The sequence below is a fragment of the Triticum aestivum genome, chromosome 5A (assembly GCF_018294505.1).
Source record: "Triticum aestivum cultivar Chinese Spring chromosome 5A, IWGSC CS RefSeq v2.1, whole genome shotgun sequence".
NCBI lineage: Eukaryota > Viridiplantae > Streptophyta > Magnoliopsida > Poales > Poaceae > Triticum > Triticum aestivum.
The window spans coordinates 642,970,022-642,984,231 of NC_057806.1; positions in this window are offsets into that span (position 1 = coordinate 642,970,022).

Below are 14,210 nucleotides of genomic sequence, written 5' to 3' on the forward strand. Positions count from 1 at the left end.
CTAATAGCGGAGAACAAACAAAAAGATTATTGTAGGGTACGAAACCACCTCAAAGTTATCCTTTCTGGTCGATCTATTCAAGAGTTCGTACTAGAATAACACCTTAAGACACAAATCAACCAAAACCCTAATGTCACCTAGATACTCCAATGTCACCTCAAGTATCCGTGGGTATGGTTATACGATATGCATCACACAATCTCAGATTCATCTATTCAACCAACATAAAGAACTTCAAAGAGTGCCCCAAAGTTTCTACCGGAGAGTTAAGACGAAAACGTGTGCCAACCCCTATGCATAAGTTCACGAGGTCACGGAACTCGCAAGTTGATCACCAAAACATACATCAAGTGGATCACGTGAGTATCCCATTGTCACCACAGATAAGCACATGCAAGACATACATCAAGTGTTCTCAAATCCTTAAAGACTCAATCTGATAAGATAACTTCAAAGAGAAAACTCAATTCATCACAAGGAGATAGAGGGGGAGAAACATCATAAGATCCAACTATAATAGCAAAGCTCGCGATACAACAAGATCGTTCCGAATCAAGAACACGAGAGAGAGAGAGAGAGAGATCAAACAAATAGCTACTGGTACATACCCTCAGCCCTAAGGGTGAACTACTCCCTCCTCGTCATGGAGAGCACCGGGATGATGAAGATGGCCACCGGAGAGGGATTCTCCCCCCTTCGGTAGGGTGTCGGAATGGGTCAAATTGGTTTTCGGTGGCTACGGAGGCTTGCGGTGGAGGAGCTTCCGATCTAGGTTATGTTCTAAAAGTTTGGGTATATATAAGAGGTGTTGGCGTCGGGAACAAGTCAGGGGGGTCTCCGAGGCGGCCATGAGATAGGGGGGCGCGCCCGGGGGGGGGGGGGGGGGTAGGGCGCGCCCCCACCCTCGTGATGGCCTCGGGACTCTTCTGGTCCATCTCCGATGCTTCATGGGCTTCTTCTGGTCCAAAAATGATCTCCGTAAATTTTCAGGTCAATTGAACTCCGTTTGGTTTTCCTTTTCTACGATACTCAAAAACAAGGAAAAAAATAGAAACTGACACTAGGCTCTAGGTTAATACGTTAGTCCCAAAAATCATATAAAATTGCATATAAATGCATATAAAGCATCTAATATGGATATTATAATAGCATGGAACAATAAAAAATTATAGATACATTGGAGACGTATCAAGCATCCCCAAGCTTAATTCCTGCTCGTCCTCGAGTAGGTAAATGATAAAAACATAATTTTTGATGTGCAATGCTACTTACCATAATTATCAATGTACTTTTCTTTATTGTGGCATGAATGTTCAGATCTACAAGATTCAAGACAAAAGTTTAATATTGACATAAAAACAATAATACTTCAAGCATACTAACCAAGCAATTATGTCCTCTCAAAATAACATAGCCAAAGAAAGCTCATCCCTACAAAATCATAGAGTTTGGCCATGCTTAATTTTCGTCACACAAAATGCTCCCATCATGCACAACCCCAATGACAAGCCGAACAATTGGTTCATACTTTTTAACGCGCTTCAGCCTTTTCAACCCTTACGCAATACATGAGCGCAAGCCATGGATATAGCACTATAGGTGGAATAGCATATGATGATGAGGGTTATGTGAGAGGACAAAAAAGGAGAAAGTCTCACATTGGCGCGGCTAATCAACGGGATATGGAGATGCCCATCAATTGATGTCAATGCGAGGAGTAGGGATTGTCATGCAACGGATGCACTAGAGCTACAAGTGTATGAAAGCTCATTAAAGAAACTAAGTGGGTGTGCATCCAACTTGCTTGCTCACGAAGACCTAGGGCATCTTGAGGAAGCCCATCATTGGAATATACAAGCCAAGTTCTATAATGAAAAATTCCCACTAGTATATGAAAGTGACAAAATAAGAAACTCTCTACCATGAAGATCATGGTGCTATTTTGAAGCACAAGTGTGGAAAAAGGATAGTAACACTGTCCCTTCTCTCTTTTTCTCTCTCTTTTTTTGTTTGGGCTTCTTTGGCCTCTTTTTTCATTTGGGCCTTTGGCCTCTTTTTTTCATAGTCTCCATCCTTCTTTCCTCACATGGGACAATGCTCTAATAATGATGATCATCACACTTTTATTTACTCATAACTCAATGTTACAACTCGATACTAGAACAAAAATATGACTCTATGTGAATGCCTCTAGCGTTGTACTGGGATATGCGATGAATCAAGAGCGACATGTATGAAGGAATTCTGAAAGTGGCTTTGCCACAAATACGATGTCAACTACATGATTGTGGGAGTCCTGGATTAGGGGGTCTCCGGACAGCCGGACTATCTCCATTGGCCGGACTGTTAGACTATGAAGATACAAGATTGAAGACTTTCGTCTCGTGTCCGGATGGGATTCTACTTGGCGTGGAAGGCAAGCTAGGCAATACGGATATGTGTATCTCCTCCTTTGTAACCGACCTTGTGTAACCCTAACCTCTCCGGTGTCTGTATAAACCAGAGGGTTTTTGTCCGTAGGACAACATACAATCATACCATAGGTTAGCTTCTAGGGCTTAGCCTCTCTGATCTCGTGGTAGATCTACTCTTGTACTACCCATATCATCAATATTAATCAAGCAAGACGTAGGGTTTTACCTCCATCAAGAGGGCCCGAACCTGGGTAAAACGTTGTGTCCCCTGCCTCCTGTTACCATCCGCCTTAGACGCACAGTTCGGGACCCCCTACCCGAGATCCGCCGGTTTTGACACTGACATTGGTGCTTTCATTGAGAGTTCCTCTGTGTCGTCGCCGTTAGGCTTGATGGCTCCTACTATCATCGATAGCTATGCAGTCCAGGTTGAGACTTTTCTCCCCGGACAGATCTTCGTGTTCAGTGGCTTTGCACTGCGGGCCAATTCGCTTGGCCGTCTGGAGCAGATTGAAAGTTACGCCCCTGGCCACCAGGTACCAGGTCAGGTTTGGAAGCTTAAACTACATGGCCGATATCCGCAGAGACTTGATCTTCAACGGATTTGAGCCTCTGCTTGTGCGTCACGCGGTCACGATGAGTATGATTTAGCTCTACCATCGGACAGTGTTCAGGAGATCGCACAGGCAGCCGCTCCGACCCTCAATTCGGAGCCAGTTGCGCCGTCCATGGACGGGTGGATGGACCCCCCCACGGAGGCCTTACCCTCAGTGGCGATCGAGCCAAACATCGACCTTACCTTGCACGAGAGCCGTGTTGTTAAACTACTGGATCCTTCTCCGGCCACGGACTCCGAACCGCCTGCGCCCGTTCCTATCGAATCCGATTGGGCGCCGATCATGGAGTTTAACTCCGCGGATATTTTTCAGCACTCGCCCTTTGGCGACATACTGAACTCATTAAGGTCTCTCTCCTTGTCAAGAGAATCCTGGCCGAACTATGTCCGACGGGACTGGGATGCGGACGACGAAGAAATTCATGGCCCACCCACCACCCACTTAGTAGCCACTGTCGATGACTTAACCGACATGCTCAACTTTGACTCCGAAGACATCGACGGTATGGACAACGATGCGGGAGACGAAGAGGAACCACTGCCCACAGGGCACTGGACAACTACTTCACCACATGACGTATACATGGTGGACACACCAAAGGAAAACGACGATGAGGAACGGAAGGACGCAACGAAGGGTTGTTCCCTCGAGAAGCAGTCAAAATGGCGGCGTAAGCGCCGCCCCAAATCCCGCCTCGGTAGAAAGAACGATCACACAGACCCAACGTTAGACCAGGCGGAACCATTGCCGGACCACGGCAACACGGAGAATCAAGCCGAACAACCCGATTCTGTGAAAGATCATAGTCCAGATGATGTCACACCGGACAGACACCCGGAGCAACAGAATGCCCATCAAAGGCTAGTTGCCACCGCGAGGAGTCTAAAAAAGCAGAAGCAAAGGCTCAAGGCTGCACAAAACACACTCCAAATCAGATGGAACAAAGTACTCAACACAACAGCCAAGTACGACAGTAATCGCCCTACCAAGAGCTACCCGAAGCGGAAGTTACTACCTGAATTCGATGAGGAGGCCCTAGACCCCCCACAACCAAAAATCAAAACAGCCATCTGGCCGGATAGGCGACCTCACGGCCAACATAGAGAGGCAAACAACGCCGCACATAAGCCAATACACGATCCACACGAGGACTTGCATCAAAAGGACGGCACAACCAGATCCATCTATGGACCACGTAAGTACGCTCTAGCATACAATGTAGCACAACAAACATCCGAAGAACGCGGTACTCCCGGATACAGGGGTGCCGCACACCCCCTATGTTTCACCGATGAGGTGCTGGATCATGAATGTCCAGAGGGATTCATACCCGTAAATATAGAGGCATACGACGGAACAACGGACCCTGGTGTCTGGATTGAGGATTATATCCTCCATATCCATATGGCTCGAGGAGATGACCTCCACGCCATTAAGTATTTACCCCTCAAACTCAAAGGGCCAGCTCGGCACTGGCTTAAGAGCCTCCCCAAAAGTTCCATTGGAAGCTGGGAGGATCTCGAAGATGCTTTTCGGGCAAATTTTCAGGTGACTTACGTCCGACCTCCGGAGGCGGACGATTTGAGTCATATAACTCAACAGCCTGGAGAGTCCGCCCGAAAACTTTGGAACAGGTTTCTTACTAAAAAGAACCAAATAGTCGACTGTCCGGACGCCGAAGCCTTGGCAGCTTTTAAGCACAGCGTCCGTGACGAATGGCTTGCCAGACACCTCGGCCAAGAAAAGCCAAGAACAATGGCAGCATTAACAAGCCTCATGACCCGCTTTTGCGCGGGTGAGGATAGCTGGCTAGCCAGATGCAGCACCAGCGACCCAAGTATTTCCGAAGTTAGAGATGGAAACGGGAAATCACGGTGCAACAACAATAACAAACGCCGGAATAAAGAAGACAACACGAAGAGCACGGCAGTAAATGCCAGATTCAGAAGCTCTCGGCCAGGTCAGCAAAAGCCCCCCCTAAAGGCGCCAGAGACGAACTGTCCAGCCTAAACAAAATTCTGGACCAAGTATGTCAGATCCACAGCACCCCTGGCAAACCCTCTAATCATACCCACAGAGAATGTTGGGTCTTCAAGCAGTCCGGCAAGCTCAACGCCGTACACAAGGGGGAGGATACACCTAGCGAAGATGAGGATGAGCCTCTCAAGCAAGACACTGGGGAACAAAAGAAGTTTCCACCAGAAGTCAAAATAGTCAACGTGTTATACGTGATCAAGGGGAGAAACAAAGCAGCACTCCCAGAAAAATATGCCCAAGGGCCTATCACCGCGGAGTCCTGCCACTGGTCATCTCAACCGACCACTTTCGACCATTGTGATTACTCAACAAGTATCCGACGTGCAGGATGGGCTGCCCTGGTATTAGACCCAATAATTGACGGATACCACTTCACACGAGTCCTGATGGATGGTGGCAGCAGTCTAAACTTGATATACCAGGATACAATCCACAAAATGGGGATAGACCCAACAAAAATTTGCCATAGCAACACTACCTTTAAAGGAGTAACGCCAGGCCCAAGGGCTCACTGCACGGGCTCCGTGCTACTAAAGGTTATATTCGGCTTCCCCGATAACTTCCATAGCGAACATTTAACCTTCCACATTGCTCCATTCCAAAGTGGTTATCAAGCACTACTTGGACGCGAAGCTTTCGCTTGCTTTAATGCAATACCGCATTACGCTTCCCTCACGCTCAGGATGCCTGGTCCACGTGGCATCATTATAGTGAATGGAAATAATGAGCGATATTTGCGCGCTGAAGAGAGTGCGACTGCCTTGGCAGCCGCACACTAAAAATGGCCTCACTAACTAAAACATTTGATAGGTCATCAAGACCATGGACACGGTTAGACGAGTCCGGCTCAGCTATATGTAATTCATACCGGATCGATGTCCACACCCCTATTACAAATACAAGGGGCTCAACGCGCGCAGACAAGTGGCAACTTTTACTCATCTTTAATTATACATGGTTTCTTTAAAAAACTACCCTTTTGCATGACAACTTTTCACCTAAGTTCCTCTCTTTTACAGATGACCATCGTGCTACACCCGTCCAGGATACGGCACAATGGAGACACAGGCACAGACGTGCAGCAAGGACCCGCTCCAAGGATTCTTTTTAGATTAAGACCTTGCGTAAACCTTTTTTTACTGTCTCTTGTTGATATACATCCCTCGGATTCTCAGTACAATTGAGAAGGATGCTGACGTCTTGGCATGTGGCCACGTCAGAATAACTCACGTACGGGACACAAGGGTCTTCTTACAAAGGGCACTATTTAGGCCCGGTTTATACCATAAAGACCGAATACCTTAGGGAGTGTTTGGCGTCGCGAGTTTGGCCTTATATGCATCAGCTCCGAATCATGTCTTTGGTCAAATGTTGGGTTTCCCCGGCTCCTGTGTTTTGGTGCCTTACGTTCCGTTCTATCGTCTAAGGCAGCACCAGGAGAACTACTGCGATTGTGCCCTGGTTCGTCCGGACGAGCACCTCAGTAGAGAAAGCCGAAAACTGAATGTCATGATATAGCGCGAGACTGGTCAACCACTCGATGACCTATCGGAATGTTAGAATTACTCCGCTTTAACGAAGGGCCATTTCCTGGCCAGACATATACGCACCCCGAGTTCGGGAGAGTGCGGAGCCACCAGGGGCTATATAGTAGCCCCACCGTCAAACTCCTATGGCTAAGTGAAAGTGTTAAAGCATCATAGTCCGGTTGCCTCGTTCGCTGTGCTATCACCTCCTTAATAGGACCAAGACGTTGGGTTAAGTGTGAACACGCGTTTTTTGCGAGCACCCCCGCATTATATGCGTGGGGGTTGAAGCCGACGACTGCAATCTTTCAGGTTATATACATATATATGTAAACGGCCGCACAGGAGGCACCATATTACTTTGCGGCAAAAGTATAAATACAGCCTTACTACATTTCATAAAAACATTGTGTTTACAATGGGAATACATGTCACTCAAACATAATATTCTTCGAGCACTAGGCCTCTATCAAACGAGCACCCTCAAGAACCTCTTCAAAATAGTGCTCGTCAGCTACTCGGCCTATGCCCGAATCTTGCGCCGCAACAGTGGTAGCATCCATCTCCGCCCAGTATGCCTTGACACGGGCAAAGACCATCCGCGAGCCTTCTATGCATGCCGACCTCTTCATCGCATTGATGCGCGGCACCGCACCAAGGAACTGCCGCACTAAGCTGAAATAGCTGTTCGACTTTGGCTTCTCCGGCCACAAATGATCTACGACAGACCTCATGGCAAGTCCGGACAACCTATTAAGTTCGGCCCATTCGGCTAGCTGATCAGCCAAGGGAAGCGGACGCTTTGGAACGTTAAATTGCGACTAGAACAGCTTGTCCACTTCACGATCTGTCTGATCTCGGAAGTATTCGACCGCATCGACAGTGCTTGCAGCCAAGTCCATATATGCGTCTGCCGAACTCCACAGCCGATCCAGAGGGGCATACCGTGGATCTCCGAACTTCCTCTGCAGCAGAAAGGGCTTCCCAGCCACAATATCCCTGGCTTCACGCATCTCCTCCTTCTTCGCCCTCATAGCAGAGCGAGTGTCTTTGGTCGCCATCGTGGCCTTTTCAAGGTCCGCTGCCTTCGCTCGGTTTTCTTCTTCAAGGAACTGGCAACGGTCGGCAGTGCCTTTTAATTCCACGGCCATCTTGGTGATCTTCTCTTTGCTTTCGCAATGTGCAGCCTTCTCGGCTCTTAACTCTTCGGCCGCCTTCAAAGCAGCCGCATTACTAGCTCTTGCTTGTTCTTCGGCTCGGGCAAGTTTCGCCCGAAGGGTCTCCATGGTGGCACCTCCGTCTGCAGTGACAACAGATTAAAGATACTGACATCATGCTGCTCTTATTTTGTGACATTCACCAGAAAACATTACTTACCCAGTGACTCGTCAAGCCGCTTGTTAACAAGCTCGATGTCGGCGTCTGCCGCATCCAATTGCCGCTTTAGTTCGGCAAACTCACTAGTCCGGCTAGCCACCGGAGCCTCCACCACCTGCACATAAAGGCAGTCTGGTTATTACCTGGAACTATGATCCTTTGTTCACCGCCGTTCTCGACGACAACCAGAGTCTCAGGGGCTACTATCTACAGAGGGCACACCTAACATGTGCGGTACTATCAAAAAGTATGTCATTTCACGTACCTCAAAGCCCGTTAGTAGACTCATAAAGGCATCATGTAATCCGCTTTTGGCGGACAAAATTCTTCCCATCACCATACCCATCAACATACGGTGTTCTTCTGAGATGGCCGCTCGCTCCAACAGCTCCCTCAGAATGTCCAACCGCATACCAGACGGTGCCGGACTCTTTTGTTTGCTCTCTTCGAGAGCCGGACGCTGGGGACTTTGGGTGACTATGGGATTATCTTCTGGCCTCACCGGATCCGGAGAGGCCCTCTGTGACGACACTTCGAGGTCGCCCACTTCTTGAGTGGGGGAGTCCGGGGGAGGTGTTTCGCTCTCCATCATCTCCGGAAGAAGATCCCCCGAAGACGAGCTCAGTTGAGAAGGGCTAAGATCCGAATTTCAAGATATATGCTTCGGTTATTTTTCTTAGAGGAAAAGTAGTATACCTTCACTATTAAAGTATTTTTTATCACTTACAACTCGTGGGAGGGCTGATCCCCGCGCGGACTTTGTGCGGCAAGAGCACCCCCCGAGGCAGGACCCTCTGTTGGAGACCTTTTCTCCCATTTGGAGGTCTCGGTTTCCGGATCCTCAAAGGCAGTCCTCTGCCTCCCCCGCAGCGAGAGAAGGTCAGAATCTTCTCCCTGGTTATCCTCCCTTGTGGAGGCGCTCATTCCCTCGATTGGAACTGGCAGCGATGGGGGCCCGCTTTCGCCCATATTATCCCCCCTGTGTCTTCCTTCGAGGGCTTCGGGCAAGGTGCGAGCTCGAGCATCTTTTCCAGTACCGGATTTCCAAACTCTCAGGGAGGGGGGCCGAACACCGAATCATCTTCGCCTTTGTTAGCCAGTCCTGGTCAAAGGGCGATTTCTCAGAAATGACGTCATGGTAAATAAAAGATGGTGTGTTCGGCTAGAGGATTACTTACTTGTTCGGCGGCCCGGTTGCTACTCAGGCCCACGTCCTCGGTAGTGTCCGGATACTCTGTTTGAGGTCCGAAGAATGACTTGTACATCTCCTCGTGCGTCAGGCTGAGGAAACTTTGAATAGCGCGTGGTCCTTCTGGGTTGAACTCCCACAAGCGAAGGGGCCGGTGCTTGCAAGGCTGGACTCGACGAACCAGCATGACTTGCATTACCATAACCAAATTAAAATCTCCCTCGAAGAGATCATGAATACGGCTTTGCAGTATAGGCACGTCCTTGGCTGAACCCCAGCTCAGCCCTATGCTAATCCATGACATCAGTTGTGGTGGGGGGCCCGAGCGAAAAGCAGGGGGAGCCACCCACTTGGCACTTCTGGGAGCTGTGATGTAAAACCACTCCTGTTGCCATAATCCCGACACCTCTGGAAAGGAACCTTTTGGCCACGGAGCTCCCGCAATCTTGCTTATTAATGCTCCTCTGCACGCTGCGTGCTGCCCCTCGATTGTCTTCGGCTTCACATCGAAGGTCTTGAGCCACAGGCCGAAGTGAGGGGTAATGCGGAGGAAGGCCTCACACACGACAATAAATGCCGAGATGTGAAGAAAGGAGTCCGGGGCTAGATCATGGAAGTCTAGCCCGTAGTAAAACATCAAACCCCTTATGAAGGGATCCAGAGCGAGGCCTAGACCTCGGAGGAAGTGGGAGATGAACACGACATTTTCGTTGGGTTCAGGAGTAGGGATGACCTGCCCTCGGGCAGGCAGCCGATGCGAAACTTTGGCGGTCAGATATCTGGCCTCCCTCAACTTCTTGATATCTTCTTCCGTAACAGAGGAGGGCATCCATCGGCCTTGAAGGCTGGATCCGGACATGGTTGAAGATGCGGAGCACCTGACCTGAGCTTTGGGTGTTAGAACTCGAGGGGGGGGGGGAAGGATTCGATTGAGCACGGGAGGGAGAAAAGTGAAAGTCTTGGCCCTTTATAAAGAGGGTGAATACCAAGCGTCCTCTCCGTGGCCGTTTGGGGCTTGCCTATAATCTAGGAGTCCTAAATGCGGTTGGGTTACCCACGCCCGTAATGATGAGAATCTCGTGATAAGGGGACACGATCTTTGCTTTGATGAGATGTGTCAAAAAACTGGCTCGCATTATGTGCGGGGCTAGTTAAAAGAAACGGTTCGAATAATCACCGGGCCGTGACGTAATGTCGTGTTGCCAAAACAAGTCAGCAAATTGGATTTGTGGAAATATTATTCTCTCTACGGTGGTATGTGGAACTTATTTTGCAGGGTCGAACACTATCCTTATATTCAAATTCTTCCGTGATGTATTCGGAGGAGGAACCCGCCTTGCAATGTCGAAGACAATACTGCGCGCCGGACTCATCGTCATTGAAAGCCTGGTTCAGGGGCTACTGTGGGAGTCCTGGATTAGGGGGTCTTTGGAAATCCGGACTATCTCCATTGGCCCGAGTGTTAGACTATGAAGATACAAGATTGAAGACTTCGTCTCGTGCCCGGATGGGACTCTACTTGGCGTGGAAGGCAAGCTAGGCAATACAGATATGTGTATCTCCTCCTTTGTAACCGACCTTGTGTAACCCTAACCTCTCCGGTGTCTATATAAACCGGAGGGTTTTAGTCCGTAGGACAACATACAATCATACCATAGGCTAGCTTCTAGGGTTTAGCCTCTCCGATCTCGTGGTAGATCAACTCTTGTAATACCCATATTATCAAGTATAATCAAATTTCCCTCAAGTGGATGACATAAGGTTTATCAATCCATGGGAGACGTAGGATGAAGATGGTCTCTCTCAAGCAACCCTGCAACCAAATAACAAGGAGTATTTGTGTCCCCAACACAATGGTAAATTTTATAGGTGCACTAGTTCGGCGAAGAGATGGTGATACAAGTGCAATATGGACGGTAGATATAGGTTTTTGTAATCTGAAAATATAAAAACAGCAAGGTAGCAAGTGGTAAAAGTGAGCGTAAACGGTGTTGCAATGCTAGTAAACAAGGCCTAGGGTTCATACTTTCACTAGTGCAAGTTCTCTCAAAAATAATAACATAATTGGATCATATAACTATCCCTCAACATGCAACAAAGAGTCACTCCAAAGTCACTAATAGTGGAGAACAAACGAAGAGATTATTGTAGGGTAAGAAACTACCTCAAAGTTATCCTTTCTGATCGATCTATTCAATAGTTCGTACTAGAATAACACCTTAAGACACAAATCAACCAAAACCCTAATGTCACCTAGATACTCCAATGTCACCTCAAGTATCCGTGGGTATGGTTATACGATATGCATCACACAATCTCAGATTCATCTATTCAACCAACATAAAGAACTTCAAAGAGTGCCCCAAAGTTTCTACCGGAGAGTTAAGACGAAAACGTGTGCCAACCCCTATGCATAAGTTCACGAGGTCACGAAACTCGCAAGTTGATCACACAACGTACATCAAGTGGATCACGTATCCCATTGTCACCACAGATAAGCACATGCAAGACATACATCAAGTGTTCTCCAATCCTTAAAGACTCAATCCGATAAGATAACTTCAAAGAGAAAACTCAATTCAACACAAGGAGATAGAGAGGGAGAAACATCATAAGATCCAACTATAATATCAAAGCTCGCGATACATCAAGATCGTTCCGAATCAAGAACACGAGAGAGAGAGAGATCAAACACATAGCTACTGGTAGATACCCTCAGCCCTAAGGGTGAACTACTCCCTCCTCGTCATGGAGAGCACCGGGATGTCAGGACCCCGACTCAATGCCACATTGATCTAGCATGTAACACCTCATATCACTTTGCGGCCTCACGCACGGTATTCCCACGGGTGTCGCCTTACCTTTGCCCGGGACCGTTTGCGCCTTTTGGCACACGTATATGACAGTGTCGCTAGCATCTATATGGTAAGGAGCCCGGGCTGACATGGCTAGTTGTAAACCCAAAGTGGCACAAACTTACAGGGACAGGCATCCATGACCCAGCATCGAACGTGTCGGTCATCAGCGGGTGAACCCAGGCTGTAGCACTGGGCTAGCAGGACTCCGGTGAACCGGGCTATAGCGGGCTAACAGGACTCCGGTATTCATCGCGTGACATTTCCCCGAAGGGACAGACACAGGAACGAAGAAGGACACATGCCGGCCAGCCTAAGTGTTCCGGAGCAGTAGCAAGCTACCATGGCTCAGTGAAACACTAGGAGACATTTCCCGGTAAGAGAGGCTACTAAAGATAAACAACTAGATGGTCAGATCCCACACATACCAAGCATTTCAATAACATACACACAATATGCTCGATATGTGCAAATACAGCATAGCATCACAACATGACTCTATGACTCAAGTAATTTATTCATTAGGCTCCGAGGAGCGAGATATTACAAACATGGGTCTCATGACCCAACACTCAGAGCATACAAGTCAAAGCACAAGCGGAAGCTATCATGTCTGAGTACAGACAACTATAAATGAAAAAGGCTGAAAAGCCTGACTATCTACCAGATCCTGCCGAGGGCACAAGATCGTAGCTGAGGTAACAAGCTAAACGTCGAAGACCACGCGGAATTACTAGTGAGACTGAAGTCTCTCTGCAAAAACATAAAATAGGCAAACATGAGTACAAATGTACCCAGCAAGACTTACATCAGAACTATCTACATATGCATCATTATCAACAAAGGGGTGGTGGGGTTTAACTGCAGCAAGCCAGCTTTGACTCGGTGGCTATCCTGAACTACGACTGCAAGTAACTCTTTTGAGGTGGCGCACACGAGTCCACATATTCACCATATCAATACACCACTATGGATCCGCTCCCGTCTCCCTACGAGAACGCCATCCATAGCACTCACGCTTATCTTGCGTATTTTAGAGTATCCACTTTCACTTGTCTATGAACTGATATAAGCAACCCAGAAGTCCTTTTCCGCGGACACGGCTATTCGAATAGTTGATGTTAACCCTGCAGGGGTGTACTTCTTCATACATGTTTCCACCACTTAGCGTCTGCACACGACATGTGCTCGGCAGACTTCAAGCGAAAGCCGACGTGGGTGTAGACCACGACCTACCTAAACACTCAAGTCTCTAGTCCAGGTTTATCGCCTATTCGGGTTCCATCCATGAGGAGATCCGGCCGGAGTTTCACTCACAGCCCCAAACGATGTGAACAGGGTTCCCGAGATACCAAACGGGCATCCGGTACACCGTGCCACGTACCTACCGCATCACAGCCCACCCCTACGGTCAGCGCTGTCCAGGGCCTCCAGTAAGCTACAAACACCAGAAACTACTTGCAACTCCTGGACAGAGGACAAGGGTGAATAAGAAGTCGAGCGGGGTCATATTTCAGGGCCCAATGTATGGTAGTAGCTGAATCATGGATCACAAACATAGAACTCAGTTCCTGAGGACGGCTGCAATGGGACAACCCACCATGTACTCCTACATGGCCTCTCACCGCTACCTTTACCAAATCGTATTCACACACTTAGCTCACACACAGTAGGACATGTTCGCACGCCTCTGATTCATCCCCGATGAATCAGACCTGACTCAACTCTAAGCAGTAGCAGGCATGACAAACAAGCATGAATGAGTAGGCACAACAGGGCTCAAACAACTCCTACTCATGCTAGTGGGTTTCATCTATTTATTGTGGCAATGACAGGTCATGCAAAGGATAAAGGGGTTCAGCTACCGCAGCAAGTAACAGATGAATCGATGTTGTCCTAATGCAGTAAAAGAGAGCAGGAGCGAGAGAGTAGGATTGTATCGGAATGAACAAGGGGGTTTTGCTTGCCTGGCACTTCTGAAGATAGCATTGAGTCTTCATCAGTGTCAACGATCACATCATCGGTATCACGTCTATCGAGAGGGGACAAATACCGGCAACATAGAAGGGAACACAATCAATGCAATGCACAATATGATGCATGCTATGACATGGCAATATGAATGTGTTTTGGGCTAATGCACCTAAAACCAGATTAAATGAAGTTGGTTTGAATCCAAGATTCAAATTCAAACT